Source organism: Apium graveolens, chromosome 1 (genome assembly GCF_009905375.1).
Source record: "Apium graveolens cultivar Ventura chromosome 1, ASM990537v1, whole genome shotgun sequence".
In the NCBI taxonomy this organism is placed as follows: domain Eukaryota; kingdom Viridiplantae; phylum Streptophyta; class Magnoliopsida; order Apiales; family Apiaceae; genus Apium; species Apium graveolens.
In genome coordinates, this window is record NC_133647.1 from 203597256 (window position 1) to 203605149 (window position 7894).

Consider the following 7894-nt stretch of genomic DNA (forward strand, 5'->3'; position numbering starts at 1 on the left):
TCCTTCCACAAGTGTGACAGGCTGGCAATGGGGGTCGAGACTGGTTGGAATAGGACATTCTTGACTTCTGGCCGCTCTAGCCCACATTCACACTCATTGGCCGCTTAAACCCAGTGTTCTTTCCCCGTAGGGACACTACTCCTCTATTAACTCTAGTTGGGAAGCTCCCACCTGCGGAACCTCGACCCATGCTCATACTTTTCCTCTTTATTCCCTTATTCCCTCTTTCCTTCTGCATCTGTTCACTTCCGGCTTCTACAGTTGTTGCCTTTACACCAGAGTGGCATAATCCGTAAGCTCAAGGATTGCTACCCTATTCTGAATCCACGGTTTCAGTCCCTGCTGAAACCTCCTAGCTTTCTTTTCCTCGGTGCTCACAAACTCCGGCATAAACCTTGATAACTCGGTAAATTTTACTTCGTACTCTGCTATAGAAAAGTTATTCTGCTTTAGCTCCAAGAACTTGAGCTCCATCTGGTTCTCCATAAACCTCAGGAAATACTTTCCCAAAAACAACTGACTGAACCTCTCCCAGGTTATAATAGCATCTTTCTCCATGTTTTTCTTGGCCTCCCACCAGTAGTTGGCCTCTCCTTTCAGAAGGTAGGTAGCAAATACAGTCTTCTGTGCCTCATCAGTACTCAGAATCTCAAAGGATTTCTCCATTTCCTTTAACCATGCTCTTGCCTCAACTGGGTCGGCTGATCCGTGGAACTCAAGGGGCTTAAGGGACTTGAAAGCCCTGAAGGAGTTTGCCACAACATTGTTATTTCCTTGAGGGAGTGGGTTGGGTTGACGTTCCAAGTTCTGCCTTAGTAGTTGCATGAACTGTCCCATTGGGATCCATGCCTGGGTTTGGTACTGGTTGCTCAACCTCATTTTCTCCTTCTTCAGCCTCTATCTCAAATCCTTCAACATCATATGTTTCCTTCTCCTCTTCATCAGGGAGTCATCCTGTTCAACATAATCTTCATCTTCCTCTTCACTGTGTTCTTGGTTCCTATCGTCCTGGTTATGGCTTCCCTGGTCCTCAGATCCAGGGTTCGCCCTAGTTCCAATCTTTCTTGGCGGCATGATACTGATAAAATTTTTTGGGAAATTCAATGTTAGGTCACAATCATACACAACATTGTGCCTTGCACAGTTTTATAATGGGGAGAATGTATCTCCCAATTCTATTATATTATGACAGTTCTAATAAGAAGTGCAGTAATAATAATGATAAAAACAGTGATCTCGTCACTAAGGAACTGAATTGAAAGGAAACAAATATATACATAATGCGAGAAATACATAGTTTGATCTGGTCAAAAGTACAACAGTGCTACAACCATCTGCCCAAAAGTGATATACAAGAGTCTATATGTCTAGTCAGAGAAAGTGATGCTATATACAAGTCAACTATCCCGGAAAATTGGCTCTTACTATGGCCTCGACTAACTAGACAACTAGACTATCCCATCACCGGTCCTGAATCACACACAGGAGCGGGTCAACTCCCACACCTTTTTCATCGCACGACGGAAGATGTAGTCAGCCTGCCGTCTGGAGATCCTACCATGCCTGTCCCCCTGGAGCGATCGGAGTCTCGCTCGGGCCGTGAGCTCTATCCCCGTCAGCTCCCTCCTCAAGGATCGGGGTATAGTAGCCCTAGTCTCATAAGCTCGGGCACGCCTACCCGCCCTCTCTGCATCCAACTCCCTCCTGACCTCATCCAGCCGAGCCTCAGCAATAGCCACTCGGGTCCTCAGTACATCATGAGCATAGCCGTGAGCTAACAAAGACTGTCTATGGGCAGGGTCGAGAGGTGGTGAATCCGGAGCCGCTGGGGGTACTTCCTCGGTCGGCCTAGGCTCGGAAGTATGGGTCTTAGAGCTGTCATCATAAGGGCTCCAAGATAGTGGTGGAGGGGTAGGAGCTCTGACCACCGGGAGTGAGGGTAAAGGGGTACCAGTGTACTCTACCATAGCTCTGACATGCTCCTCAGCTACTAGGACCTCATCCGGGTCCTCCTCATCTGAAATCGCCACAACCTCCGCCTCTGACTCCTCTGAGGGGTCCTCCTCATCATGCTCACGCTCGAACATCTCTGGGTCCTCTATCTCATGAGCCTACACATTAAACGAGCTAAGTTACTATCATGATACTTATAAGGGTTCCCATAAGGGTTTTAACTGTCAGTGCTACTTTAAGTAGTCCGACTATGAACTTGGCAAGAGTTCTTATTATATTTGTGAGTTTATTATTATATCGTCGCATCATCTCTGAGGTTTATAACGCTTAGCTCTGATACCATTTCTGTAACACCCCCAGATCCGGGGTCGGGGATCCGGTTCGTTACGGTCTTTCTTTCCACAATATCACTTAACTTAATTAATAATAAATAACCTCATGCTGTGACCCCACACTAACACACACCACAACCCGTTATAGTCTCAGAGATGAAATTAAAATAAGTACAAGTCCTTGAATCCACAATTTAAAAGTTATTACAACCCAAAATGATTACTTGATAAGTTTACAGTTAATTGCCATTATCTGCCACAAGTTATAATTATACATAATTGGTTCCCAAAAGTAGAATGCCTGATCTACCAATAGATCTACCTCTGCAGCTATAGCAGCTAAAATATCAACGGGAAGATGCGGGATGCTTCCCACGCGCTTGCGCTGGGTCTGCTTGAGTCTGGCCATCTTTCCTAACTGTTGTTGTGTGATGAAGAAATGAAGCAAGAGTGAGCATTACAGCTCGCAAGATAATATATAGTGTAAACAATAATGCAAGTATCTAAATGGATAACTTACTGGAAACCTTTATCAAGTGTAAGGTAATTACTTACTGGATATAAGCTTAAAGGAAGATGAAGTTACCAATTACTTCACTATACTTATACCATTTTATAAAGCTACTTGAACTACCAATGTTCAAAGTATTATAGGTTTCAAAAGGTCATCCCATAGATGAGACCACAAGTTAAGACTTGAATAAATTCAATCTTTGATATATTATTGAATGAAATGAAGTTACGACATACTTTATTTAGTCCCGATATATATATCCATATATATATCTCTTATACATTTCCTGGAAACCTCTGTTATGTAAAATATGAACAGAGTTTGTAACATCCAATGAATTTTGGAAAGGAAAAGAATTTTGGCATAAACCCGATATCTTGCTGATCAGGCAAAGATACAAATAAGTAACCTTTTCTACTAGTAGATGGATGAATTCCCCACTGGTCATCACCCTGGCCGCATAGGACCTTACGCTGGACTGCCACTCAGCCACTTACGCATTTGATGGACTCCCACTGAGCCACTTACACTTTCATGGACGCCCACTGAGCCCATGTTGCTTATGCCGACTCAATAGATGGACTTACTTCCCGAACGTTGGGTAAGTAATTTATTCATTTATCAAAACAGCAACCTCGTTGCGAATATAAAATACACCACAGAGCCGGATCCCTCAGGTTTTGAGCGAGTATTTAAATCCCCTTTGAAAGGAAGATCTTAAATATAAAAATGAGTTTTGGGATCCGCTCTAACTTTTAAAATCATTTTGAAGACTCGAAATTTTTTTTAAGAATGTTTGGAGTAATGCTGATTTAATGAAATAAATTAGTCCCGATATATTAGAAAATATCTGAATATTATTATTTAAATAATATTCCCATAAGGATAATTTCTATATAAATAACTTGAAGTAGAAGTTTTAAACTCATACTTGAAATGAATATTAAATAACCAAAGATATACTTATACGAAAGTACTATCTTTATTTGAATAATCGAAAATAAGTTTGATTATCGAAACATTATTCTAATAAAATAAAGAATATTATTTAGTAAATAATCGGAGTCATAAGTCCTCAATTGAATATTCAAATAATATTCATTAAATAATATAAACTGAATCATAAGTCCTCGAATGAATATTCAAGTAATATTCATTAAATAATATAAACTGAGTCATAAGTCCTCGAATGAATATTCAAGTTATATTCATTAAATAAAATAAAGTTATCGAATAAACCTTATTCAATTAATAGTTTTGAAGACTATATCTATATATATATAAATATATATAATATACTCTGGAACACCGACTCCCGGTTTTAGAAAATGTTCACCTTTGGGTTCCCTATATTAGGGTATACACAACTACTGCTTATCTCTAGCATAGGTATTATGCAACTATAAGCATTGAAATCAACAGATAGATAACCAGATTATGAAATAGACATGCATATATATACCATATCAGCATGCTTCAATATATCGCAAAATTTGCTAATTAACCAACATGCATCTATCACAAGATAATGCATATATATATGTACATCACAACAACAGTATAACAGGTAGAAAACTTGCCTGAGCGACTGGGGGTGGTAAAAGTCCTGGGATGAGTCTGGTAACCTATAAACCATATATAAGTTGGAATTAAACCAAAGTCACTTAAGAATCTATACTTTAACCAATTAGACTCTAACGCTTGCTTTGCGCTTAATGATTCTCTTAAGTCGCTCGAGTACCCTCGGCTCCACCATTTTTAATAAATTAACCATTAATAGTTTTAAGGCGATTCTTTTGTGAGTACCTTACCAACTGCCTAATCCACTATATATAAATGTTTCATACTCCAATTAGTCATTTGAGGTCTTTAACCAATGTTTCAAAGTAAGGCGAGGGGTAATGGTTCGTTCGCGAAACGCCGTTACTTAAAACGGCCGTTTCTCCTAAACCGTACATCGGATTCAAACGAACCACATATCAAAACGAAGCTCGTAACATGAACTATCTAATCAGGGCAATGGTCAAAACCTAAAAGTGAGTTCACGGGTCCTAATGTTAAAAATAAAAACAGTCTAGGGTAATCGGACATTACGACAGCTATGTTTACGAGATTACCAATTTTATCCTACTCCAAATCAAACACAAATCAACCACAATTCAACCATACAACCAAACTCCATCCATACAAAACTACAACAGCCCCAACAACTCAATATTTCCAATTTATACTACTTCCCAATCATGAACTAAAAGCTTACATAAGTTCTTTAACTAATCAACAAGATTTACAACTCCAAACACATTACAAAACCAACACATCTCTAAATACACAATAATCAAGCTTCTCATGAACCATTCCAAACACAAAAACTCTAAATATACAAAAGTAGGGCTAGGGTATGAGATTATACCTTCCTTGGTGAGTAAAAGTAACTAAGGAGCTTGGAATTACCCTTGAAAGTCCTTACCAAAGCTTAATCTAAACAAAAACTCAAGAACAAAATTTCAAGTTCTTGAAAAACACTATTCACCCTCTTCTTCCATGAATTTTAGGAAGAGATTGTGAAGGAATTTGAAGCTTATACTTATAGGATATCTATATCTATGCACAAGAAACCTTAGATAATTACCTCACAAATTAATGAAGCTTGGAACTTGGATTTGGGTTTTTCTTTTCTTGCAAAATGGAAGGGACCGAGAGCTTTTGCTTGAAAATGGGAAGTCAACTTTGTGTTTTTGGTGTTATGATTTGTTTTTTGGTTGTTTTTGCCTTTTGTTTTAATTAATTACCTTTTAATCATGGTGATTTTTGTGTGGCTTGAAATCAACCACACTTCCTTCCTTTTTGGTCATGCTTAGGTCATCATTCTTATGTCATCTTCCCATGCTTGTCCTCTTCTAATTGGTTTGATGACATCATCATCACTAACCTCTTTGATTAGCTCCTAATTACTTGGCTAATGACCGCTGATCTGCTATACGGTTCGCTTAACTTTCGTTTTTGTTTATCGTTTGAGGGATCATACCCGGGATCTTATTACTTGGGTTTCCTTAACCTTTCTCAATACATTATATTCCTTTTATGATCCTCTCTTATAATCCTTGAATTCAAATCATTTTTATCCTGTGACCTTATACTCAATTCTTTCGGTATCTGGTGGATTTTTCGGAAAAATCAAAGTGTTCGAATTTGGATTCTGACGATCTTTACATACACTTATATACCATACAGAGTACTAATAAGATCTCAGAATAACAATAAATGAACCCCTACATAGGGTGGCATGAAAAGTTTTCTTATTCAGCATAATCAGCAAAAACACTATTCATAAGGGTTACAAAAAGTTCAAAATTTTGGGGTTATTACAGAAATGGTATGTTTAGATCAGGGATTGGTAAACTATCCCAATCTATAAGTTCATCATTTGGCACAATAGGTTCACCATGAAAGTTGACCTCATGGTTTACCTTGATTTCAGCTGCTTCCATAGTGGTTACAGTTGGTTGACTTGTTGTCACAGATTGAGATGGTTTACTTTCCTTTTCAGTAGCACTTGTTTCTTTGAACTTTACCCTATTCCCTTTGGCCCACTCAGGCTTTTCTTCTTTCTTCTCGGTTTTATCAGCCATTTTCAGTTCAGTTGTAGTAGAGGCATGCTTCTCATTCTTCTTTTGAATTTGCCTCTTTTTTGGCAATAGCTTTATGCTCATATCTTCTTCTATCTTAGCTTCAATAAACTGAGGATTCCCACTCATCACACAGATCATTTTTCCATGTCTTCAGATTCTTGCAATTCTGGTTCTTAAGGTTGTGTAATATCCCATATATTTTCAAATATTATTATTATTATTCGGAATTGTTTATGTGATTTTATGTGAATTATGGTGAATTATCTGAAAAGTGGAATTGATGTCTGAATGTTTATATGTGACATTATTTGAATATTTGAATTTTTATATGTCCAGAATAAAATATAGATAATTGTGGTATTTTTCTGGTAATTTTTGGAGTGTTATATGATTTTATAATGATTTATGAATTATTAATTATTTTCAGAATAATTATAAAATTATTTTATGGAGCCGGGAATCTTCCAACTTCAACCGTTTTGCATTTTTACAACCCGAAACTCTTCCGAAAACTCCTTCCAAACCTAATCTGGTAATTCCGGACATTTTCCGTGTTTTGACTTTTTCAATCCGGATTACGGTTTGACCCGTGCGCGGCCCGATGCAATATTTTCAATATGATAATCATTTCGGTAATCAACAAAACCCGTATTCTTAAAAGACGGGATATTTTTACGTTATTTTCGTTTATGGTGTTTTATAAAAAGCCCGGTTTTGATAATTATCCAATTCTGGTATTGAATTGTATCATTTTTACAGTTACTTAGCGGCTAAGCAACTAATTTAATGATCCAAAACGATCCAGAACGATCCAATATTTCATAAATATAAATAGCCTATTTATTATTTCGTTTATTCCGTTTATTCATTTGCAATCAGTTAAAATACCGTAAATATTGAGAAAACCCCGAGAAACCGATACGTTCCCGAGAATCAAACACACGAACGAAGGCGTTATCGAACTCCGATTCGGGCGTGCAGCATATCAAAACGAAGCTCTCGAAATCTTCTTTCTGAATCAATCATCAGTTTCTGCCCAGAAATCACGGTAATTTTCTTATGTAATTATTTATATTCGAATTATTTGATAATTAAATTATGAAAATTTATTCTTGATGTTGTTGATGTGATTTGATGCTTCCATGTTGTAGAATATGTTTTTCTGGTCAATTTGGTATATAATATGTCAGATTTTGAGTTCTGCATCATGTAGAAAAGTTGGTTTGATTCTCGAGTTTGAGTGTTCTTGGTGTTCTTGAATGAACTCACCGGAAAACTTAAATTTTTGGCCGGATTTTTGACTCGTTAAACCTGGGAACGTATGACTTATACCATTAAACAGATCGTGTGATAAGCAATTGAGTGATATGATTGGATTGAACAGAGGATGAACATTCGTGCTCGCCGGAGTTTTAAAACTCGACGGCGGCGGAAGCTTTGGTCGCCTTTTTCGGACAAACGAA